We start from the raw sequence: 26,477 nt of genomic DNA on the forward strand, positions 1-26,477 counted from the left end.
TTTACCCAAGTAGTAGACTCCCTGAAAATTAGAATGAGTAGAGCAAGCAGTTCAATATTAGAACAAACTCAAAAGACTTTTTAAAAAATAGAAGAAAATGAAGGTATTGACTCAAAAACAACCCACCTGGAAAATAGTTTAAGAAGAGAAAATTTAAGATTTAACGGTCTTGCTGAAAACCAAAGGGGGGAGGGGGGAGAAGATAACCAAATTTGAAGAAATCAAATGAAAACTTTCTAAGATCCATTAGACCCAGAGGGCAAACTGAAAATGTATTCTGTCAATCACCTCAAAGATCATTCCCATTTAACAGAAGGCACAGATTTTAAAAGCCCCTTGGTGGGATGATACTGTCAGCAAAAGCAGTGATGGAAAGAAAGATATCTCAGGAGTAGAAACTTACCAGGATGAAGTTGGGCAACTATCTAACTTGTTATAGTTGCCTGGAAGTGCTTAAAAGTTGTGACTTCCCCTTTGTTTCAGAAGTTATACTTAAACCAGATCTTTCTAATTTGATGGCCTGACCCTCTGTCCATCATGTTAGCCTGCTTCTGCCTCATAATAATACATTTATATAATTCCTGCTTTAGGATAGACACGTGTAAGTGCTTTATAATTATCTCATTTGATCCTCACAACAACCCTGGGAGGTAGGTGCTATTATCTCCATTTTACATATTAGGAAACTGAGGCAAACAAATTAACTAGTCCAGGATTATTCAGTTAGTGAGTTGTTTAAGCCAAATTTGAACTTGGGTCTTCTTGACTCTAAGGCCAGCTATTTATCCACTGAGTGAGTGCCTAAAGGAGAGTTAAATTGGAGATTGTAGATAAATACTAGAGTAGGGTCCCCCCCCCCAGATCCTTCAGTAAACCTAGGACTATTGTAGGGGGTGGCACCCCATAACCTTACTACAGTATTTTTCTACATAGGTGTCAAGATCAGCCTTCAAGGGCTAAAAATTTGTCTCTTTCATCTTTCTCCACTCTCCTCATTAAGGCAAAATAGCAGCTGAAGAAATCTTGGATTGGGGCTGCCTTTGGGGAATTAAAAGGGAAAACAATACCTACCCACAAAACTGATATGCAACTCAGATGGCCGATAGGAGAAAGGGAAGATGAGGAGGCATTCTCATGTTCTAAGTATAAACATCTTGGATCCTTTTTTTTTTTTTTTTTTTTTTAATTCCAGAGTTATTCCTGTCTCCCACATGACACCCTGAGGGATTTACCTGCTTCCTTATCCTTTCACCCTGACAATCCCCAAATCATAAGGCCCAGATTAATTGCCCAGTTTGCTACATCTTAAAGACTGACTGCACAGTCCATGGACTCAGGAACAGCCTACCAAAATGACATGATGAACCTCACCTGGGATTTGGATTATAAGGCATTAACATTGGATTTTGTTGTCCAAACTCTATTTTTTTTTCTTTTTTTTTCCTGAGGCTGGGGTTAAGTGACTTGCCCAGGGTCACACAGCAAGGAAGTGTTAAGTGTCTGAGATCAGATTTGAACTCGGGTCCTCATGAATTCAGGGCTGGTGCTCTATCCACTGTGCCACCTAGCTGCCCTCACTCAATTTATTTTGAAAGAAACTATCTTAAAAGGTAAAACTGTAGAACTAAAGCTATGATCCATCCAGGCCCCTTGCTTCAACAGACTTTTGGTCCAATGTTTCTGTGGGGTGAGTAAGTATGTATTGCATGCACATACAGAAAAAGAAGATAAATGTGTTTAACTTCCTAGGGAATGGTGATAACATTTGAAATCGAAAAATTGCCTAAAAATTCACAAACATCCTTTGCTCATGCATATGATTATAAATGCAGCTAAAGCCCTTCTAAGTAATTATTAAATTAAAATTAGGTTTTCTTTTAAGTTAAAATGCATTTAGTGTCACCCTCAGATACTGAAGAGAATTGTACTCAGGAGTTAACAAAATCATGCAGAAAAGACCTAGATTTACCAGCTGATGAGTAATTCTTGGTTTTATTTCACAATTTTTCTTCCTAGATTATTTCTTTCAAAACAAGAAAAAAAAATGTTGCTATTCCTATTTATGTTGATCATTCATTAATCTCTTCTTATCAGTGGTCAGCTTTGGCTCAACCAAATTGGGAGGTATCTCTATTCCAAGTGTCATGGGGATGCTACTGAGCATGAGCCATTGTTATTTTAACCTCTTTAAAAACATTTTTTTTAGGTTATACATCCACTTTTTGCATATTTCCACATGAGTCATGTTGAGAGAGAAAAATCAGAACAAAAGGGAAAAACCACAAAAAAGAAAAAAAAAAGAACATGAAAACAGTATGCTTTTATCTGCATTCAATCTCCACAGTTGTCTCTCTAAATGTAGACATTATTTTTCATCTACAGTCTATTGGAATTGCCTTGGATCACTATATTGCTGAGAAGAGCTAATCATAGTTGATCATCACATGATCTTGCTATTGCTGTGTACAATCTTTTCCAGGTTCTGCTTTCTTTACTCAGCATCAGTTAAGGTAAGTCTTTCCAACTGGACTCTTTTGCATGATTCTGGGGTCAGTGCTATATTATCTGTATAAAACAGGGACTGCTGAAATAGGCAAGCCCAGGAGCTAGTAATAACTCAGCTTCCTCTTTATTCTCTCTCTTTTGACCACTTTATTCTTCCCCTTTTTTCCTTCTCCCTTCTCCCACTCTCTCTGGCTTGGAATTAGATAGTGAAGAAAGATTGCCAACCTTTTTACAATTCCTGTGACATATGTTTGTAAACCATTTCTGATTCTAAACATAGCTTGTTGAGAACACACAGATGGAACCTGGGAGCTGTCTAGGGCTGGTCTCATTCTCATACACACACTTCTCTTATTCACTTCTGCAACGTGATTCTAGAACACTGCTGCATGTCCTGTTTAGATACTAGTGGCTTGGAAAGAACATAGAAGATGGGGATACCTCCCACTTGCTCTGGCCTGTTAGGATTCTTACGAGGTGCTAAGTCACTGGAATGAATAGAGACAATAATTATCTAATTTAGTATGACTGATCTGACCCTACAAGGAGATGTTATGGACCAGAACTTGAAACAAGGTACTGAGTGGAACTGAGGAGACAATGGTTAAATCTAGTTTAGCATTGATTTAATCCTACAACAAATAATGGTTTCCTCTTGATATAATGATTGCTGTGTACTCAATGTGAGACATATAATCGAGAAGCTCTCAGAACTTCGGGAGAACTTCAGGAAGTTCCAGGAGATTCACAACTAGGATTGACTTCTGGGAGATTCACAAGCCCACAGAAACCCATAATCCCACATTCTTGGAGATTCAGAGTCAAGATTCATTCCCACTTCCATGTTTGTGCTGGCTGGAGACATTTGAACAAGAGTTTTCGGGAACCAAGGAGAGAGGAAGGCCTCCAGAAAACTAGCCAAGCCCCAAGTGAAGGAGATAAGATTTGGAAAGAGACATAAAGGATTTGGACTTTAACTCCTGGCTGCATTTGAAGTGATTATTGAAACTGAACTGAAAGTAAGGTTGCTCCCAGAAGCTCCCCAAGAGATCTGCTCCCAGAGAATGATTTCAATTTAGAGAACAGAACATTACACTGGCCCTCCCCCATCCAAGGTCCTTTTCATTCTCCCCTTTCCTCCAGAGGAAAAAAATAATCTACAAATGTATGAAGCACCTCCTTTGTACTCAGTCCTATCCTAGGAGACTGAAGCATAGTGTGAATACAATCAGACATGGGTTCATATGTCAAATGGATGAAGGAAATTTAGCTGTATTTTCAAATACAGTTTCTTGAAGTTGATCACCCAGCAAGGAGTGTATGACTCAGCCCAGCTAATGAATACCCATTGAGTCGGTAGTTAGGATGAAGGGAAGAGGGAAATTTGAAAAGTTCTTGATTGAAGAGCATCATCTCTTGGCAGTACCATGAATCACAATGAAAGAGACCTTAGAAATCATCTATTCTAGATCTTAGGTACCTTTTAACTCCAAAGCTACGTGCTATAATCTAGTCCAGTTTTCTCATTTGTCAGGAAGCTGAAGTTCAGGGAAATAAACAGTGACTTAGGCAAAGTCCCAGAGGAAATAGAGCAGCTGCATATGGCCTTACCTTTCTGTGCTCTTTCTTTCCTCTCCTTCACCAAGTACACTCATATCAATCAATCAACAAACATTTATTAAGTGCTTTGTGCCAGACATCGTACTAGGTAATAGCAGAACTGTATTTGTAACACAACAAATTAACAGATGTCTACTGATCTTTCCCTCCTTTCCCTGCTTTCTGATCTTCCTTTCCTACTTAAAGTATAAAAGCATCAAGTGCTACTTTACATTTATCTCAAAGCCCTTCAATTATTTAAAGGAGTCTGGAGAGTGATTGGGCAACCCTCCAGCCCTTTACCTTTTAGGAAGGAGATCAGCCTTTAGTTTGAACACATCGGGAAGTGGCAAAAAGTCTAATACCTTCGCCTCTCTGCAGGTCACTGCAAAACTCTCTGTTCTCTAGTGTTGGACTTGGCACCCTAGTCTATCCTTTCTTGCTGGATACAAAATATACTGACAGAAAGATCTTTGTGTCTTGTTTTTATCTTTTTTTTATTAATAAACAGCAGGTTCCTAATAATTGCTGGTTGACTGGAAAAGATCTGAGGATTTCAGGAGACTGCAAGCTTGAGACAGCAGGCAAAACAAATAAAACACTGAGCTTAGATGGCATTAAAAGCAATAGAGCATCCCAAAAGAAGGAAAACAATGGCAGTCCTACTGGCTTTTGTCCAGCTTAGGTATGTTGGGTATTTTGTTCTCAATCCTGGGGACCACACTGAACAAAGCCTTTGGTAAGCTGGAAGCCCCAGAGAAGTAGGTAACTAGGATGATGCAAGGTTTGGAAATCAGGCCACCTGAAGATTGAGTGAAGGAACTAGAGACATTTAATCAGAAGCAGATAAGATATAGGTGGGGAACATGATCACTTTCTTCAAGTATTTGAAGAATTGACATGTAGGAGAGGAATCCGATATAGTCTGTTTACTCCTAGAGGTTGCTATCTGGAGTCAGGTGGCTTGGGTTCCAATCCTAACGTTGTCATGTAAAACCAATGTGATTTAGGGTATTGCATCTCACCTCATAGGGTTTCAGCTTCTCCATTCACAATATGAGGGAATGGGATGTTAAAGGTCATCTAGTCCAACTTCTTCATTTTACAGATGGGGAAACTAAGACCTGAAGAAATTCCTTCCATCTTTAAATCTATGAACCTAAGTTGCATATGTAAGGAAAACTAAAGATATAAAGCTGGTATAAGGGAAGATTAAAAAAAAATTTCAATTATCCCTTCTCTGTTATGGGAATTTGGGGTACAGTGTCCTGGAGAGCTGAAAAATGCACTTAAAATTTTTTGACCCTCCCTCTATACTAGGGAAAGAGTCTGAATTTTTATGTCATTCAAAAATGAAATTTGTTGATATTATACAATATTATGCACATATTTTATGCATTTCTGAATTTTTAAACTTTGTCATCTGCTAGCCTTTGAATATTATCTGCAGCTTCTGCAAATCCCTTAAAATTCTCATTGAATTACTTATTCCAACCCACAATTTATTGAAACTGCAATGGGGGAAGGTGCAATATGGAAGGAAAGGCCGTAAAGAGGCTGCTAGATGACCCAGTGGATAGAACAGATAGAACTCCAGGCCTGGTCTTTAGGAATTTACTAGTTTTGTGACCTTGGACAAATTATTTAATTTCAGTTTCCTCAAGTGTAATATGGGGCTAATCATGGCATTGAAGGATTAATTGAGTAATTAATAAATATTAGTAATTAGTAAAAAACTTAGCACAATGCCTGGCATACAGGAGATGCTTAATAATTGTTCTTCCCCACCATTCCAAAATTGGAATGAGCTGCCTTGGAAGTGGTGGATTTCCCCTCCCTTGAGTTTTTCAAGCATACCTAATGACCACTTGTTTGGTATGTCAACAGAGGAGATTCTTATTTCAACTATGACTGGAACTTTGGGACATCTTAGGTGCTTTTCTGCTTTGGGATTCTGTTTTTCCAGTTGACCAAACTCAAAGCCTAAGGCTTTAGAATTTCAGGCATTCAGCTGGAAAGTATTTGAACATAGGGGACTTGGAATTTCCCACTAATACTGTCCTCTCTCAAAAAAGGAAGAAACTCTCTCTGTTAGACTCTCAAGTTCCTTGAAGGCAGACACGTTTTTCTTTATACAGTTTGCAGAAGCAAATGAATGAGGTATGTAGATCTTTAATTAGTGTTTGTGACTGAATGTAGCTGGAAATGGAAAGGAAGCAGCTGTCTGGGCCCTGAGTTGAACACAGGACAGTTTAATGAAGCTGGGTTCCCACCCCTTCGACCCTCCATCTTCATCACACCTGGATGTTCTTCCTCTGGGAAGGTGAGCAAATTTCTTCTCCTCCCCCCAAAAACCTCATACTCAAGGAGAGCTGAAAGTTGGGTCCATCTTCCCACCTCCAATCTTGGTTATTCTCATAAGAAAGGAATATAAGCTCTGGACATTGATGGATGTGTCCCACAAGTAGACAAATCAGGGTGACCTATCTACCTTTGTCTTCATCTCTCCTCATAGCCTCATTCAGAGGAGCAGTTTATGAAGAAGTTGGTGGGAGAATACTTTGCTTAAAAAAAATATCAAACAGGTCTAAAGCTTAACCCAAATACACAATACACACATACACACCATAAAATCAGCTGGTAACCCCTACCCTTTGCTCAAGGAACTATATCTCGCCTCATTTTCTCTGTTGCTCTTTAACTGTTGCTCTTTAAGACTTGTTCTTGATTTTTCATTTCATTCTGACTTCATCAGGATCAAAGCAGAAGTCTCAAGGACCTTGGACCTTGCATCCCAAAGCCACCCCCATGCAGCCAAACTTGAGTGTTTGAACGAAATGAAACACTTCTTCAGGAAGGAAAATAAACACTCCCCAAGTGCATCTTGGTCTGTATATAAAAGTCCTCGAGGTGGGTGGGAGTGGAGAGAGAAATAGCAAAGGAGAGAGTGGGTAGTAATGGCAGCTGCTTGTCTCCGGTGGAAGTCAAAGGGAGTATGAAGGAGGAGGTGGTGGAGGCAGAGCCCCGGCAAAATTGTGACGTTCATTTTCTTGGGTGGCCCTGGCTTCCCTGATCTGGGATTTTCCCCTGTCTTGGTCTGTTCTCACAACTCCACACTCCCTCTTACCCTCTTTGTCCCCAGTCCCACCATAATGGAGTTCTTGATCTTAAAGAGTTGGAAGGAAATCGAGAAGCCATCACACCCCCTTCAGTATTCTTGTTGCTTGATCATGCCCAAATTTCTGTGACCCCATTTGGGGTTTTCCTGGCAAAGATTCATTCTACAGTGGTCTGCCAGGCAAACAGGGTTAAGTGACTTGCCCAGGGTCACACAGCTGGTAAGTCAGTGCTGAAGCCAGATTTGAACTTCTAGAAGATAACCTTTCTGACTCTGAGTCCAGTGCTCTGCACCAACCTGGCACATAAGTTCAAGAACTTACCTTCAATTCTGTGATTTTTCTAGTATAGAAAAAACTTTTAAAAAATGTATATTCTATATCTAGACTAGTATTTAAAACATTTTGAGCTTTATGGGACTAGTATGAGCTTGCATTCCTGTACTCTTAAAAATACACAGTTACTTGGACCTTATGATAAGGGATCTCAATTGGATTCTCAAGAAGGTCCTATGATTGGCCCCAGAATTTGTATGCTTATATAAAAAAAAAAAGGAACCTGACCCAGTGGAGATATACTGCTATCCAAAGACCTGGGTTACGTCTTAGCTGTGTGATTCTGAACAAGTCAGTGAGGAAACTAAACTCCAAGGATGGGAAGTGATTCTGAACAAATCATTTCCCATCCTTGGAGTTTAGTTTCTTCATTGACAAAATTTTCCTTCCTTCCTCCATTTGCTTTTTCCTTTCTTCCTTTCACCCTTTCTTCTTTATTTCCTTCCTTCCTCTCTCCCCTTTTTCTCCCTTCCTCCCTTTGTTTTTTCCTCCCTCCCTTGTTTTTTCCTCCCTCCTTTCCTTCCCCTTGTCCTTTTTTTTTCCCCCTCTCTGCATTAATGGAATTGAAGGAGAACATGCTGGCTCTAAAATCAGAGGGCCTATACTGAAGTTCCACCTTTAGTACTTGTTACCTATGTGACTCCTGTCAAGTCAATCAATCAAGATTATTTATTAAGCATCTGCTCTGTGCCAGGAACCAGGCTAGGTGCTGGGGATATAAGTAAAAAGAAAAAAACAAATTCCTCTTTCAATGAGTTGAAATGAAAGAGACTACAGGGATGTGTGTATGTGTATGTATGTATGTGATACAGGGATGTGTGTATGTGTATGTATGCATCCATTTATATGTATCCTGAGGACTCTATCCACCGTGCCATGTAGGTGCTAAACAGAACAAAATAGTTTGGAGGGGAGTGCACTAATCATTGGGAGGACCAGGAATAGTTTCATGCAGAAGGTAATAGTTGAACTGTTTCTTTTTTTCTTTTTTTTAATTATTATAGCTTTTTATTTACAAAACATATGCATGGGCAGTTTTTTCAACATTGACCCTTGCAAAATTTTCTGTTCCAACATTTCCCCTCCTTCTGTCCCCCTTACATGGCAGGTAGTCCAATACATGTTAAATATGTTAAATACATATACATATTTATACAGTTATCTTGCTGCTCAAAAAAGATTAGATGTAGAAAGAAGGTTAAAAAAACCCATGATAATGACAACAAAAATGCAAGCAAACAAGAAAGAGTGGAAATGCTATGTTGTGGTCCACAATCAGTTCCCACAGTTCTCTCTCTCTGAGTGTAGCTGATTCTCTTCGTCATTGAACAATAGGAAGTGATTTGGTTCATCTCATTGTTGAAGAGGGCCATGTCCATCAGAGTTGATCATAATATAGTATTGTTGTTGCTGTGTACAATTTTCTCTTGATTTTACTCACTTCACTCAGCTTCAGTTCATGTAAGTCTCTCCAGGCCTCTCTGAAATCATCCTGCTGGTCATTTCTTACAGAACAATAATATTACATAATATTCATATACCACAATTTATTCAGCCATTCTCCAACTGATGGGCACCCACTCAGTTTCCAGTTTCTGGCCACTACAAAGAGGGCTGCCACAAACATTTCTGCACATGTCGATCCCTTTCGATCCTCTTTAAGCTCTCTTTGGGATATAAGCCCAGTACGAACTGTTTCTTATGCTTTTTAAAGGAAGACAGAGCCTATAAGATGGGGATGGGGGGAAGTCCATTCCAAGCATGAGGTATAGCCAAATGGAAAGTAGTGTCACATGTGAAGAACAGAGAGAAGACCAGTTTTATTGGCTTGTGGAATATAGAAAAGGGAACTCAGATCTTCTGTAAATTTTTGAAAATAGGCCTGGTTATGAGAGGCTTTAACAAGTAAACAGAGGTAGGGACAGCTAGATGGCACAGTGGATAGAGAACTGGCTGTTGTCCTGAAGTCTGAAGTCAGGACAAGATTTGAACCAGGACCTGAGTTCAAATCTAACCTCAGACTCTTAATACTTACTAGCTGTGTGATCCCAATTGCCTCAGCAAAAAAAAAAGTAAACAGAGGCCTTTATATGCTAGAGGTGAGAGGGAGCCATTGGGCCTCAGTTTCCTTATTTATAAAATGAGGGAGTTGGATTTAGGTGACCTCTGGGATTTCTTCCATCTCTATATCTAAGATCCTAATTCCTTCCCCCCCCCCCATCCACTAGTTTTTTATTTGCTGATGAACATTCACTTGGATAATTTGTATTTTTCCTCTTTGAAAAGAAATGTACACCCCCTTTTATTCAATAATTGTACATCAAAGTGATGAGGGATTATCTCTGATTCTTGGGATGAAGGTGAGAATAAGAACAGGACAGAACCAGAAGGAATTTATTCTGCGCATAAATGAAAGTGAAATTCCAGAGTCCTAGAGAGAGTACTGGGCAGAGGCAATTCTGGAACCCAGCTCTTCTGCCTCCAAAGTCAGCTCTTTCTCCCCACTGTCCTGGTGGGGGGGGGGACATTGTAAAAATCATTCAATCTGCCTGTATGTAGCATCCTCTTAGCATAGTCCCCGGTCGAGGCAAAGTCCTTCCCTTGCACCAAGACATATGTAACATCCAACAGGGGTTTCCCCAGTGATGTATTGGACATGACAGAGCTAACTGGGAGGGAGAAATAAAAAGCAGAAACGGAACTCACTCGGCTTGGGTTTCAGCAGCCAACGGTTCTGAGTGTATTTAAATTGGCTTTTAATCTGAATTGAGCGAGACTCATACTGTAGCACAATGAAAGGTAAACAAGCCCAGGTGGTCCATGGGAAAGACAAGGAAGGGTGCTGGTGAGGAGATAGAAGGACCGGTGCGGGGGAGCGGGAAACGCTGCCAGCTCTCAAGCAGGCCCTTGTCCGGCCGGAGGGGAGGCCCAGAGCAATCTGCTCCCTTTTACCAAGCTGTTACCCATCAGCTCTGCAAGGCCTCCAACACAGGGAATCGGATTGCTTGGGACTCCCATCCCGGAGCCGCCCTCGCCTTTTCTTTGCGTAAGGAAAGGCCCCCTCTGAACCTCATGAGCTCATCGCTCCTTCCCGGGGCTCGACCATCGCCCCTAGTCAGAAGCTCCTTCTCCAAGCAGGTCGGGGCTTGTGTCACCCAGAGGCTGAAAACACCTGACTGCGCCCTCAGCCCGCTTGCTGATTTCTGGTGCCCGGGGTAGCCTTCCAGGGAGCGGCTGAGATCATGTTTATACTTCTACTTCACCCCACCCAGCCCATTTGTTTTCTTGTGAATTTGTGACTTTGTTCCTCCCCCCCACTCCCTCTTAGAGCACCCTTGTCCCCTCAGGGATCTTCTCTCCCCCCTTCCTCTCTCCCCCACCTCCTTTCGCACACCGCTTTGAAAATTAACCAATCTGGCTTCAAACTATCCCACGGCCTCATGGTCCTTATCTGGAAAATGAAGGCTTGAAGCTGGTGACCTCTCAGGTCCTTACCAGCTCAAATTGTTTCTTCCTGAGGTCTCTCACTATCTAAAACCCAACGGGAGCCACCCAAGCCTGCTCCCATTAGGGAAGGGGTTAAATTTGCATTTTATTTTTTTATTTTTGTTGTTTTCTTTTATTTAACATTTTCCCCCCCTTTTATTCAAAACAATTTTTTTTTGCATTTGTCTTTAAATTTTTTGAGTTCTAAGTTTTCTCCATTACTCTCACCCCCAATTAAGAAACCACATGTGAAATTATGCAAAACATTTCCATAAAAGTCAAGTTGTGAAGGAAACATAGATCTCCCACCCTAATGAAAGTAAAAACTCTCATGTGGATTTCCTTAAGAAAAATTAAAAGAGAGAATGTTTCCATCTGTATTCAGACACAATTCCTTCTCTAGGTATGGATAGGATTTTTTTTTTTTTATCTTAAATCCTTCACAGAAGTTGTGATGATTGTACTACTGAGAATAGCAAAGTCTAAATTTGCATTAAAAAAAAAAAAAAAAAAAAAAAAAAAAGCTTGAATTTGCCTGGGATCACACAGCTAGGAAGTTTTTAAGTATCTGAGTCAGGTTCTTTTGACTTCCAGGCTGGTATTCTATCCATTGTGCCATCTAGCTTTTACAGATGAGACCAAGAATAGTTAAATCACCTGCCAAATTTTGCCATTTCGACTTTCACAACATCCCCGCTGTATGGTCTCTTCCCTCCACTCACATGGATTCAAGCCTTCATCTATCACCTCTTGCCTGGACTCTTCATTTTGTCTCCTTGCCTGCCTTGAATTTCTCCAAACTTCAATCCATCCTCCATTTATTCAGTTTCTAAAAGTGCATTTTTAAAGGCAAAATGTCAAATTCAAATGGAAACCTAGGCCACTAATCTCTACATAGATCTTCTCTTATTAGAATGTAAGCTCCTTGAGGGCAGAGGCTGTTCAGTATTTTTTGTTTGTTGTTTGTCTTGTCTTTTTATCTCCAGAGTTTAGCTTAGAGTCCAGCACAAAACAAATAGTTAATAAAAAACTTAACTCTCTGACTGGTCCAGGTCACAAGGAAATAGTAGACCTGGGACTTAGAATCCAGGTTTCCTGAGTCCCAGTTTGGTACTTCTTCAGCTTTGTTTTGATTTGTTTTTTCTTTTTCAAAATGGTTTTGTAAAAAACAAAAGATATCCATGAAATGCCATTATACACTAAAGTTTCTTTCTCATCTACATTCCTTTAAAATTATATTTTTATGAATATCTTTTTACATCACCTTTTTTTCCCAATTTATCTCTCCTCCTTTCCTGTCAAATGAGACATTCCTTTCAATAAGGATTTAAAGAGGGGAAAAAAAATTTTCAGTAAAACTTACCAACTTTGCTCACCGATCTTGTCTGTCAATGTAACATTGTATATCTACAACCCTCACTTCTGCAACTAAGAGAGGAGAGATACATTTTCTCAGCTCTCTTTAAGGCCAATTTGTAGATTGTCTATTTGTAAGATGAAGGGAGTGGTGTGGGGGTGATATTGGAGATTGGGACTTCTAAATTTCCTTCCAATTCTAAATTTATGATCCTATAATCTGACAAAGGCACGAAAGGATTGTGATATGCATTAGTGGAGTGAGTACCCATAACAATTAGGTTCTGTGGAAAACTAAAGTAAATATGTAGTGTATAATTTGATGAATTGTTGATGTTCCTGGTGCCCCATAAATAAATTATACTATAGAGGAAATTGTTCATAGTTTGGCCTAGTTGGTCAGAAAACTTGACTTTCAGCTTGACGAGCCGGATAGGAGGTTAACTGAATCTGAAGAAAGTTCTTTTAAGGGGGTGGGTTATGATCTGCTTTTGGCCAAATTTGTCCTTCCCAAGAAACACCCTGAAAAGGGTGATGTTTTGGGGTCAAATGTGCAGGTCCAGTTGCATTAGGGCAGGCCCTTGTTCCTAGGGAGCAGGAACTCTGGTGACTGCACCCTTTGGGTGACTGAGGATTGGGTGGATGAGCTCATTTGCATCCAGGCCAGGCCCAGGAAACCAGATCCTCTGAAGGTGAGTAATTGCAGAGAGGCTGAGTCAGGTTGTTTGAACATGTTCTACTTTGGGGTTGAGCTACGTTGGATGAAATCTGAATCGGTTGCACTTGTTAGTGTAAATAATGCTTGATCTGTTTGCCCAGTTGCACAGGCTTTATTTGTATAGTAGTGAACCTGCCGGCACTGCTTCGACTGAGCAGTGACTTGGAGTTGGGACTGTACCTGGGGCTTATCTTCCTGGTTTATCACAGGTGGAGATTTGCTTTTCCCTGGAGAGTACAACAGCTGCAAAAAAGACTCCTGTGGCATTCGGCAGGGTGATCTGCAAAGTTAACCATAGCTGGCATGAACAAAGCTAAGACTTCTGGTACTTTCAGTTAGAAGGGATACTGAGAACTAAAACCCAGACCACGTGACTACCAGTGCTTTCTTACGTCATTTCTTTTATGTCTGTTTATAACCTTTTTTTCTTTCTACTTTGTTTTTTCAAATACTCTGGTTTTAGGCTCCAACCTTTTTCTAGCCTGGGATCTGCCACTAATAAACTCCATGACTTTGTGGAAATAATTTCCTTTCTCTGGGACCCCAGTTTCCAGTTTTCACATCTATAAAATGAAAAGAATGAACTTGATGATCTCTCCACGAATGGAAGAATGTCAGAATGTCTGAGACCAACTAGGAGAAACCTGTCATTTTATACAATCTCTTAAGATTGCCTTTAGTTCCTGAAATCCTATAGTTTGCCAAGGCAGAGAGTAAGGGATTGGGGTATAAAGGTGGGAAAAGGGAGAAAGAAAAAGAGGGAAAAAAAGGAAAAAGGAAAAAAAAAAGAAAAAAGGGGGAAAAAAAGAAAAAAAAAGTGGGAAAAGAAAAATGTTTCCTTTGGCACTTTACAGAAGAAGGAGAAGAAGAAGAAATAATCTAGTTAAGGAAAGCAAATCAACATATCACCTGTCTCAAAATGTGTATCTATCTCCCTAAGCACCTGAAGTTCACTACTTCTCAATTTAAGGGATGAAGAGAAGACACATTTCATCATCACTCCTCTGAAGTTACTGTTGTTCTCTGCATTGATCAGAGTTCTGGAGTCTTTTGGTGTTATTTTTCTTTACATTATTGTGATCATCATGTAAGTTGTTACCCTGGTTCTACCCAAGTCCACCATGTATCAATTTATATATCTTCCCAAGTTTTAAGTTCTTTGTCTTTGTCATTTCTTATAGAATAATAATAATATACCATTTGTTTTCATATACTATAATTTATTTAGCCACCACCCAATTAAGTAAAGATGCACTTTCATTCTAGTTCCATGTTATTACAAAAATTCTGCTACAAATATTTTTATACATATATGATCTCATAATGGCCAGATCAAATAGCCCTTTCTTAGTGCTCATCCTTCTTGACCTCTCTATAATCTTTTCACCTGGATACTCTGCTTTTGTAACACTGCCTTCCTGTTCCTTGTCCTCCCTATCTGATAGCTTCTTCTCAGTCTCTTTTGCTGGAGCTTCATCTAGGTCACTCCTATTATCTATAAGAATTCCAAAAATGGTCTATCTTGGACCCTCTTTTCTTCTTCCCTTATGCTATCTCACTTGATGATCTCACAAACCCCTTGAGTTTAATTATCTACTCCATGCAGATGATCTTTTCAGATTTATTTATCTAGTCTGAATCTCTCTCTTGCCCATGAGTCTTGCATCAACAATTGCCTATTCAACATCTTGAAATGGATGTTCTATAAACATCTGAAACTAAACATATCCAAAACCAAACACAATCTTTTTTTCTTCTCCAGTGCCTCCCTCTTCCAAACTTCCCCATCACCACTGAGGGTACCATCATCTTCCCAGTGTTGAAAATTGAATTTATTATCCCTTCTCCCTATTTTTTCTTTCTTCTAAACTTCCTTTTTCACTGCTGAGGGTACCTCCTTCCTAGTCTTGCAGATTTATAACCTCAGTTTCACCCTTAACTTTGAATTCCCACTCACTCCACATGTTCAGTCTCTTAGAAGTCTTGTCACTTCTTTTTTCATATTTCTCCTGTAAATTTTCTTCTCTTCATTTATACAGTTGGCATTCTGTTCCAGGCCTCATCACCACTCACCTAGACTATTGTAATAGTTTCCTAGTTGCCTTACCTGTCTGAAATTTCTCCCTATGCCTTTCTCCACTTAATTCTCAAAGTCATCATCAGAGACATAGCTTCTAAACGGATGGTTAAGAAAAACCTCTTGATATACCAAAGTAGTAGAATGATTAATTGAAGTAATTTTAACACCACTGGCTCTAGCCTCTAAGATCTTTTCCAACTCTGAGATTCTGTGGTATTTTGCAACTTCCTGTGTAATTACAAGAATTGGGAACTATTAGAGAAAGTTTAAATCTTTGTTAAAAATCCATCAAAGCCCTCTTATAACCTATGAGAATTTGGGCAAGTCGCTTGCCTTTTCTGGGACTAAGTCTCCTTATTGGTGACAAAGGGGCTTACTTAAATTTAGATGATCACTAAGGGCCTTTCCAATGGTGAAACATGTGATTTCTATGAATGACACTTGAAATCATCAACAACCAGTATGTGTGCTGTTTAAATTTAGGCAAAAAATAATTTCCCTTAAGGAACTTTCTTGAGGTGGGATGACTGTAAAAACAATTTCTACAAGGTAATCTGGGCAACTGTGTCATCCAGACCATCCCATGATGGATCATTGTAAGTCTACTTGGGGATATGTGTGAATGTTGAAGAGTGGGAAGGAAATAAAGGGCCAATTCTAGCTTTAATACTATAGACATAGTGACATAAGCTGCTGCTCATGAGGAAGTTTCCTCTGACAATGTGCACTATCACCTTTTGTGCAATTTATAGTTTTAGAATGTTGGCTGGGGCTCTGAGAGAGTGGGTATTTGCCTAGGGTCATAAAGTCTAAACTACCCATTTAATAGATGAGCAAACCAAGGATTAGAGAGGTGGTGGTGGGGGGGGAGTTTGTTTGTTTTTGTTTTTGTTTTTTGAGAAAGGTCTTGGTTCTTGGTAGAACCTTGTGAGATGAAAAAATGAAACCTGAAAGGCTAAAGGATATGCTGCTTTATTATTCTCATTTTGTATCCTAAGCTCTTATGTAGCTCTTTTTGTTTAACCTTTAGCCCAAAGCCAGGGGGAATGAGATGATGAAGGAAGGTTTCTCAATGACAGTGACACAACAGTGTTGTGTGGGAGTCCCATCATTGTCACCAAGAATAGCAGAGGTGAAGTTTGAGTTCCCTTTTGCTATACATGGCATCCACAGGAACAATACAAAGTGTACTCAAGAGTCATCATCACTAATTGCCACTGAAGCTGAGTGTCCTCCAGCTCTCCAGTTCCTTCTATTGCTCTTCCCACATCAGATGGGAACCCAGTCTGGGCCTTCTCCAGGATTTTGTGTTCCAGGTGGAACTGATATCGGTCCAAGTCACAGTCTGAAAGCTGATTAACTTGGTGGAAAAGCCTACAATTGAATCGAGAAAGGCTTAGTGGTTTAGGGTATGAATACCTGTTATGGGCCTAAAAGGACTGGTAGAAAGAGAAGAAGAGTTCCTAGGTAGAATCCTAGGGGTAACAGGGAATGCCAGCTGGGGATAGGTCAAACTTGGTGGGATTAGAAAATAGTGACCAGAGGGGAAAAAAAAAGCCTGAATTGGAATATAATGTAATTTGGGGAAATTATATGAGACCCTCTTCCTCTCGTTATTTTTTTTTTCCATTTATGTATTGACAGTTTGTTTAGATATAACCCTGCCTCAATTACTGGAGAGAGTTAAGAGAAAGGAGAATTAGGGAGAATTACAGGCACCAGAGAAGGACCCAGTAGAGAAGGAGTAATTGAAGATTAGAGAGAATGAGAATGATAGAGAGAGAACAATTTGCTGGAGAATGTGGGAAGGGATACAATCAAGGATGTATGCGGTCAAGTTGAATCAACATGTATTGTTTGATATAGCATACTCTAAATTTTGTGTGTATAATTAGATATGTATATATATATATGTGTGTGTGTGTGTTTGTGATCTTGTATTTATAGATTCATTTGAGTATTTGCGTTGAACACATACACAGAAATATCAATCAACAAACAGTTAAGTACTTAATATGTGCCAGCTACTATATATTATCATCTATTATCCATCCACCACCCATCCATCTCTCTCTTTGTCTGTCTGTCTGTCTGTCTGTCTGTCTGTCTGTCTCTCTCTCTCTCTCTCTCTCTCTCTCTCTCTCTCTGTCTCTCTGTCTGTTTCTTTCCGTCTCTCTGTCTCTCTGTCTGTTTCTTTCTGTCTCTCTGTCTCTCTGTCTCTCTCTCTGTCTCTCTCTCTGTCTCTCTCCTCTCTCTCTCTCTCTCTCTCTCTCTCTCTGTCTCTCTCTCTCTCTCTCTCTCTCTCGCTCTCTCTCTCTCTCTCTCCATTTCTCTCTCTCTTTCTATCCATCTCTGTCTCTCTCTTTGTCTCATTCTTCTTCCTTCCCTTCCTTTCTTCCCTCCTTCCTTCTCACTACCAATGCAATTTGACACCTTCTCTTCAATTTTTCATCCAGAGAGTTGCCTCTGAGGGGTTGAGTATTTTGCCCAGAGTCACACAGCCAAGTATGTAACACTTCTAACTTTGAGGCTGGTTCTCTGTCTATTATGACTCACTGAATGTGTATGTAATCATATATGCACATGTATTGACTCTTTTTGATACATTTAAAAGATACTTAAAAATTGTGTGAAATTTGGAGAATAGAAAGTTAATCCCCCCTACAAAAATAAAAGCCTGAATCATGGTCAAGAGTCTGAGGAGGGTGTGAAGTAAGAATAAAGACCTATTGAAAGGGCCTGACTTGTTGATTGAATCCAAGCTCCATCTGTTATCACAGCTCCACTAATGAGCTCTTTGAACCTGAGGAATAAGATGCAAATAAGCAAGACATCAGAGGGCATAAGGTTTTGAAGAAGAAATGACATTTCTGAAGAGGCTTCTCCAGATTCATTCTTTTCAATTTGTAGGGGTAGGAAGAGACTTGGGACTAGATCCAGTGGTTCCTGAAAAGTCACGGGATCCTAAATCAAGGCCCGAAGAGATTTTTGAAGCCATGTGGTACGAACCCTCCATTTTACAGATGAAGACACTGGGGTTCAGAGAAGGTAACTATCTTCCCATTCTTTTTCCCTCACTAAATGCTGGAGGCCATGTAGACACTGGAAAACAGGAAGAGAAGATCCCAACCTTCCATGGTGGCGAGGGAATTCTCTTTTTTTTCCATAGCTGGGGTAGTCCTGGCAGAGCCCCACCTGCTTTCTCCTTACCTATCTTTAAATCTAGCCCTCCGGGGAAGTTGTAACCTGTTGCAACCAGGCTGCTGGCATGTTCTAACAGCCAGCTAGGCCACCTAGCCTACTGGATCCAAAGAGAAACAAACAGCCACACTCACATTTTTTCCTACGAGCCCCACCAGGCATTGTGTGGTGACTCTGGGCGCACTGCTATCTACAAGGTTATCTTACCCTATTACATAAATTAAAGTGATGGCACAAATAAGCACACCGTGTGATTTTGTGGGTTTGCCATTCAAACATGAACACAGACATTTGTGGTAAAAGCTTGGAGAAAATAGAATATAATAGTACATTGTGGAAAGAGCACTGGTCTGAGAGGGAGGAGCCTGATTTATAGCTCCACTTCTATCACTAATTTAGGATTATAGGCTTAAAGCAGGAAGGACCCCCATCTAGTTCATTTTATAGATGGGGAAACAGAGGTTAGTGACTGTCCAAGATCACATATGCAGTTAGTGGCAGCCATGTACTCTGGGTGAGTCCCTTAACCTCTCCAGGAGTCCGGTTCCTTATTTGTAAAATGGACTAAATGACCTTTGCAGGCCTTTCCATTGTGACCCACTGTATCTCCTAGAGGAGCACAAGTCAGCTGATTCCCACAACCCTCAGAGACCTCTTCTAACAGGTAGAGTTGGTTATGTCTCCCTTACATTCTTCTGAGGGAAGAAAGAATATAGTTATCTCTTCCACTATTTCAGTGTGTCACAGGTCAGAATAAGAAACTAAAAGGGAATTTCTTGGAGTTTTGTAGAAACCCCAAACAAGATGTGAAGGCCAGCAGGTGTCACAGAAAAAGTTCCAAAACTCAAAAGTAAATAAAATGTAGTAGAGTATTATATAATATCAACAAATTTTATCTTTTAATTCCATAGGAATTCAGACTTCTTCTCTGGGATGAAGGGAGAACCAGAAAATTTACAGAGATTTTCCAGAGGGTGGGGGCACTGTGTCCCCAATCTCTGCACCGTGAAAGGGATAGTTGTATCCGTCTAAACATTCAGAGGAATTTAAAACATTACATAGAAAGAAGGGACTTTACTAATTTGGCGTGGGAAGGGGCAGAGTGAAGGATGAATAAGGACATTGGAAAGAGTCTAAATCTTTGAACTGAAGCTTAACTAAGCCCTCTCTAAGTACATATAGCCAACACTGCTCTGAGACATGGAAGGGAGCATCAGACAAAAGAAGAGGGAGACATAGGGAGCTTACAGTCTAGAGCGGGAGGCAATACCCAGGCCCAGGAAAGAGTATTAGCATGCAATTAGGTCAAAGCTGGAAGAAGGCCTCAAACATCCCCCCAGATCTTCTTGCCAGCCAACCCATCCGCAAAGACACAGATTACAAGGCACAGATTACAAGTGACTCAGAGGAGGTAAGAGCCCCCATGCATGCCCCCAGACCAGCTCGCCCCCCACCCGCCCAGCATCTGCCATCTCTAACAACATTCCAGGGGGAATGTCTAATTGAGAGCAGCCCTCTCCAGCCTCCCCCGAGCAGGAGATGCGATGGCCCGGGTGGGGGCCTCGTGCCTGCTGGTTGCCTGTAATCTGGCTCCTGCCTGTGCCAGCCCTTGCTTCCCCCTTTTTATCCACCATACGCTCAGTTACTGTGGCACCTAATGCCACTCTTGCAGCCCTCGCTCTCCGAACAGATGGTCCGGGAAGCAAAGGGACGCCGTCAGCTGCTGTTATCTCTAGCTGATGACACGGAGTGTAAATTTTGTTGGCAATACTCCCTTCTGCCTCTGCATCCCACCAGTTTTAATTACTGTAATTGAGTTATAATGAATGATTGTGTGTTAGCATTGTCTATAATGTGGCGGGGAGAATTCTCGGCGTTATACACTTCATCTAGCACCCGGCCCCTCCCCCTGGCTTTGTTTATTTGGTTGAAGGGTGTCATCACTTCAAATGGCACAGATAAAACACAGTCTCCACACAGCCTTGGTCCTTGTCTTTCCCCCAGCACAGAGACTTCAATAAACCCCATTGGAAAACTGGAGGAATAGAGATTTTAAAGTAAAAAAAAAAATGCTAACAATTCCTCCAGATTTCCCTTCCTTACAAATCAGTAGGGTTAGCTTTTATGTGTCAAACCCCAAATCAAGTCCCATTTCCTCTGGAAAGACTTCCGAAATTGCTCCAACACACACTGATTCATTTTTTGCTTTCCTTGAATGTTCCTGCCAGAGGCAACTGGGGAGTGTAATGTGGATAAAGGGCTAGCCCTGGAGACAAGAGTGAGCTCAAATAGGGCCTCAGATCCCCAGAATAGGATGCATCTTCATAGATAGCTATGATTCAGGGCCGTCACTTTGGCTCTCCTTGATTGACCAACAATAGGTTCCAGTCCAAGCCCCACTGGGATAGTTTGTGGACCAAGATTGCTTTTTGTATGTATACACACACACACACACACACACACACACACACCCCTACATAGAACTTAACCTTAATCACTGTATGGCTGCTGCCTCAGTCAAACTGAGACTTGTTAGTTAGAGACTTTAGTTTAAAAGGCTGAGGTCTCCCGTGGCATCCAGAGCCATCTCCAGTCATCCCGATCTGCATCTTTCTACTGGATCCAGATGGCTCCTGAGGACAAAGTGAGGCTGGAGACTTTGCCTAGCCTTCCTTTACCTTTATTTCCTGGTATCTCTTCCCTGATGTCATGGCCCTTTTTGAGAACAAAGGATCTGTGCGATCCTGGGCAAGGCACTTAAGCTTAGTTTTCTCACTTGTAAGGTGGGGATTACAGCGGCCCCCACCTCCTGGGGCTGCTGTGAAGATCAGATGAGATGATCTTGTGAGGGCTTTGCCCAGGGTTTTTCAGAGTGGGTACTTCCTCCCTTCCTGTAACTGATCTACCACCCAGCCCCTTGACTGGCACGAAGATCATAAAGGCATGAACAGAGATTAAATGGGATCTTCAAGGTCACTGAGTTTAACCCTCTCATCTTATACTTGATAAAACTAGAGACTACATAGGTGAAATAAGGGTCAGTTGTGATTTGAAACCAGATCATCTGATAGCAAAGCTACTGTTCCTTTCAACTGCCCCATCCCACCTCCTTAGTGTATCATTTAGCACACACTTGCCCAAAGTCACACAAAAAGGAAGTCCTGGCTCCCTGTGACTGTAAATGCTACCTCACCTCTGACTAGCTCTATACACTGGGCAAGCCATTTGCTCTCTCTGACCCTCAGTTTCCTTATCTGCCAAATGGACATGATAAAGAGCACTGCTTCCAAGGACTGTTGTGAAGATCAAAGGAGATGTTCATAGCATAGATGTAGAACTCAAAGGGACCTTAGAACAAAGATTATTGATGCTTTTTGTGTCATGACCTTGTCTTAGATTTAAATTCACAAAGATGGGTTTCCCTGTTTCAGTCAGTGTGCCACAGGGCAGCTAAATGGCACCCCTGGAGTCAGGGGGACTTGACACTTAATACTTCCTGGCTGTGTGACCCTGGGCAACTCACTTAACCCCAACTGCCGCAGCATAACAAACAAAAAACTTTTTGAAAAAAAGGAAAGAATGAGGGACTTTAAAAGTAGAAAAACACATTTGCCTCTCATTCTTCTGTGTTCAGCTTCTGAGGCAAGATTTGAATGCAGGTCTTTCCCACTTTCCATCTAACTTTCTATTCACTGTGCTACCTAGCTATTTCAGATATTCTGGATGTCTGGCTGCCCTAGCTCTCTAAGATTGAAAATTGCAGAAAAGATGCCTTGGAGAGGGAAGTTTCCTCATCTGGAAATTATTATATACCAATGAACTCACAGCTACAGTATTCATTCCTGAACAGCCCTTTAAGTTAATGAATGACAGGAATAATATGAATAATGAATAAGATGAGAATATAAATAATGAATGATAATATCTAATATATAATGATATTATATTAGGTATTTAATGCTTTAAAAATTCTGAACATAAGAAATACCAAGTAAAATGAACTTCTTCCATATACACAATAGGACAGAAAAAAGATGAATATACATCAAACTATGATTTCTGTTATGTGCAGCTTGTTTTTCTTTTGTGTGTGTGTGTGTGTGTGAAATCTTTTTTAAAAATTAAATAATAGCTTTTCAGAATATTTTCAGTATATATTCAAAGATAGTTTTCAACATTCACCCTGCATGATAGGGTAAGAATTATTTTTTCCATTAATAACACAGCTTTGTATTTTCAAAATATATTTTAAAATAATTTTCATTATTCACCTTTGCAAAACCCTGTGTTCCAAATTTTTCTCCTATCCTCCCTCTCCCCCTCCCCTAGACAGCAAGTAATCCAATATATGTTAAACATGTACAAAAAATATACATATTTCCACATTTATCATGATATACAAGAAAAATAAGATCAAAAAGGAAAAAAAAAAGGAAGAAAAAAAGTTTGCTTTCCTTTTATGACAAATTCAACAAATACCTTTCAACAGAGTATAGAAAGACTCTGTTAAGTTCCCATCTCTGACACTTGCTAGTTTTGTGACCCTGGAAAGTCACTAAGTCACTCATTTCCTCAAACATATTCTCTCTGTCATCATTTCTTAGATTGATTGATGAAATCATGGGTCATTTGCATTTATAAGTTTACATAAGTCATTATAAAGAATAAAATGTAACATTTTAAACCATATATTAGTTATAAAAATAGCTATTTAAAAAATCAACAAAATTAAAAATACATGCTTTAAGTTTACTTGATTGAAAGGTGCCATCACTTTCAATAAGAGGCAGCTTATCCACGGGGTACTCAAGTCACTTCTGTTTTAAGAGCTTGAGTTTCCTCACCCCTGAAAGAAGGGCAATATTTACATAGCCAATCTCACAGGATTGTTGTGAGGAAAGCACTTTGTCCACCTTATCAGGCAATAGAAATGTGAAAGCTATTCATTTCAGTTAAGAAAGTGGGGGGAAAAGGCAGGGGGTGAGATTGGAGGCTATCTCTCTCTCACAAAAACTTCAGTAATTTTCTTAAAAGGGTACAGTCCAACTAGTAGAGAATGGGCAAACAAATTATGTTAAATTAATGTAATGGAATATTATTGTGATGTAAAAATGATGAAATGGACAATTTCAGAGGAAGTTGGGAAGATCTCTATGAAATGATGCAGAGCAAAGTGAGCAGAATCAGAAGGACAATTTAAACAATCACAACATTATAAAGGAAAAACAACTTTGAAAGACTTAAGAATTTTGTTTAATTCAGTGTGGAAATTTGTCTTTGCTGGACCATACATGTTTATAATAAGGATTTTATTTTTCATTTTTAAATAATAGTTCAATATGAAGGGCAGACAGTGGGAAAGAGAGATAATAAAAGCTTACAAAATAAATGAGTAAATGGCACCATATAGAAAAACAATCGAGAAATCCAAAGAACAACATTAGTGAGTTCCTTAATCTTGCCTGGAACTACATAAAAAGATAGCTAAACATTGGAAGATTCTCTTAGGAGAACAGGCCAGATAATAAATGAGAAACTCCCAGGGAAGAAAAAAGACTACACACAGATCAGAGAAGCATCAGAGGAGATAGAAGATTGGGACAATTTTTAAACTGAGGACAGCCAACTTCTGAACCATTCTTCCTGGTGATCATGAAGCTGACCAGAGCTCCTAGTCTGGACACAACAGAGAAGGAGAAAGTTAGTATAATAGTCCAGGAAATTCTGAGTTCAGGACAAAAGGACCTACCCACCTCATCCAAGATAATATAAGGAAGGTTCTGTCGAGATTCCCAAATGAGGAAGTAAGCCTGGAAATATGAATGAACAGAAGAAAGCACTGAATGTTGTAATATAATATATAGTCATATAACATTATAATAAAAAGCAGTATTATGGATCAAGGGATAACAAAAGAAAAATCCAGAGGAAGAGAATAATTCTAAAAGGTGCAAACAGATTCTCAGGTGAAAAAAATGTATTGACTACTAAAAGACATGAAACATATAAATGAAAGATATAAAATGAAATTATGAGAGAAATATGAGCATAGTAGGAAAGAACTAAAAAGAAAATAAATAAACAAAACAAAAGGTGGAAAAATTTACCTATATTGAAGATAACCTGAAAATCAGAGCTCAAAAGTTCTAGCAAAATGAAGAATAAAGCAAAATAAAAAAGATTGGAAAAAATAGACTTTGTAAGATAGTATAAAAGCTAGAAAAAACTAGAAAAAAAATCAAGGAAAGATAACTTAGAATTTATTAGGCTTCCTGAAAACCATGACTCCATCTTCCTCAAATTTTGGATAACATATTTCAAGAAATCATAACAAAAAATGTAGGTTTACAGGAATAGAAAGTAAAATGAAATTAGAAATGATCTACTAGGTTCCTAAAAAAATACCAATATGAAAAATCCCTAAAAGGTCATAACCAAAATTCAGAATTTTCTGGTCAAAGAAAAAATACTACGATAAGCTAGAATGAGAGAATTCTGGTATGAAGGAACTATTGTTAGATTCACATAAGACTTAGAAGCAACCACTTAAAAGGAAAGAAAATCTTGGAATATAATAATTTAAAAGACAAAAAAAAATACTTACAATTAAGAGTAACATTCTGAAAGACCAAGAATAATCTTGTAGGGGAGAAGATAAACCTTTAATGGTATAAAGACTTTCCTTCTGGTCAAAAAGTCAAAGATTTCAAAGTGGGGGCAGGGAAAATTGCATTTACATGACTATGAATGTGCAAGATTTATATAAATTGGATGGATAGGAAGAAAGAAAGAAAGAAAGAAAGAAAGAAAGAAAGAAAGAAAGAAAGAAAGAAAGAAAGAAAACAAGAAAGAAAGAAAGAAAGAAAACAAGAAAGAAAGAAAGAAAGAAAACAAGAAAGAAAGAAAGAAAACAAGAAAGAAAGAAAGAAAGAAAGAAAGAAAGAAAGAAAGAAAGAAAGAAAGAAAGAAAGAAAGAAAGAAAGAAAGAAAGAAAGAAAGAAAGAAAGAAAGAAAAGAAGAAAGAAAGAAAGAAAGAAAGAAAGGGCAGCCGGTTGGTACAGGAAATGAAATAATGGTAGTGGAAATCAGGAAGACTTGAGATCAAATATGGTCTCAGACACTTATTAGTCAATATGTAACCTAGGCAAGTTACTTATCCCTATTTAGCTATAAAATGAGCTGGAAAAGTAAATGGCAAATTAGCATATCCTGAGGAGTTTATACTCTTTCTCCATTGTTACTGCCTTGGACCCTTACTGGCCGTGTTCCCCTTGTGAGAGACCAGTGACTAATGCCCCCATTCCATTTAACCTCCCAATTAATTAGTTTTTATTAATAGATATTTACAATTATCCCTTCCACCCCATGACTTTCCCCATTGTGGTTTTAATATATCGCAGATGAATGTAAGAAATTAAATGGAAATTTTGGGGGAGTTTTGCAGGAGCTGCAGATGACAAATGAAGGCTAGAAAACAACACAGAAAAAGTTTAGAAATTTGGAAAGGCCTAAAATATAGTATTGTATAATGTCAACATTTGTATGATAAAGTACTCTAAATATTCAATTAAAAAAAAATTCAGATTTCTTCTCTTGTATGAAGAAAAGATCAAAAAATTCTATGCAGATTTTCCAGATAATAGGGATGAAACTCCTCTAACTCCCTCATGGTGGAAGGTAAACATTTAAATATTTTCCTCAGTACTTAGGAAGCATCTTCTTTCATTTATCACTGTGCTTTGGAAGAGAAATAGGCTTGAAACTTTGCTCAGTTACTACTATACTCTTGATCTTATACTAATCAAATTGAGAAAGGGTTACTTTATAGAGCTAGAAAGAATAATAACTAAGCAAGAATGGCAAAGGAAAGAATTTAAGAAAAAAAAAAATCAAACAGTGGGGTAGAAGGGGGGAAGGCTAGTAATGCCAGATCTTAGAATATATCAAAAAGCAGTAATTATTAAATACTGCTTAGTACTGGTAAAAATAGAATGGGTGATCAATGGGATGGATTAGGAACACAATGCCTCAAAGCAAAATAACATAATAGCAGAGACTTTGATTTGATACAAATTCACTA

General features: G+C 39.3%; 1 long non-coding RNA gene across 2 annotated transcripts in view; it reads left to right on the forward strand.

The window, feature by feature from the left end:
* The first annotated feature begins 6,038 nt into the window (after positions 1 to 6,038).
* Positions 6,039 to 26,477, forward strand: part of LOC141558053 (uncharacterized) — a 56,936-nt gene continuing 36,497 nt past the window's right edge. The window contains exons 1-4 of one of the 2 annotated variants that reach the window (XR_012486942.1): positions 6,039 to 6,427; positions 6,860 to 6,991; positions 18,107 to 18,244; positions 19,309 to 21,000. This is a non-coding gene — a long non-coding RNA (uncharacterized LOC141558053). Of the gene's footprint in view, positions 6,428 to 6,859; positions 6,992 to 18,106; positions 18,245 to 19,308; positions 21,001 to 26,477 lie in introns of those variants that run through there. The other variant, XR_012486941.1, reaches the window with a different exon arrangement.

The sequence above is a fragment of the Sminthopsis crassicaudata genome, chromosome 2 (assembly GCF_048593235.1).
Source record: "Sminthopsis crassicaudata isolate SCR6 chromosome 2, ASM4859323v1, whole genome shotgun sequence".
In the NCBI taxonomy this organism is placed as follows: Eukaryota; Metazoa; Chordata; class Mammalia; order Dasyuromorphia; family Dasyuridae; genus Sminthopsis; species Sminthopsis crassicaudata.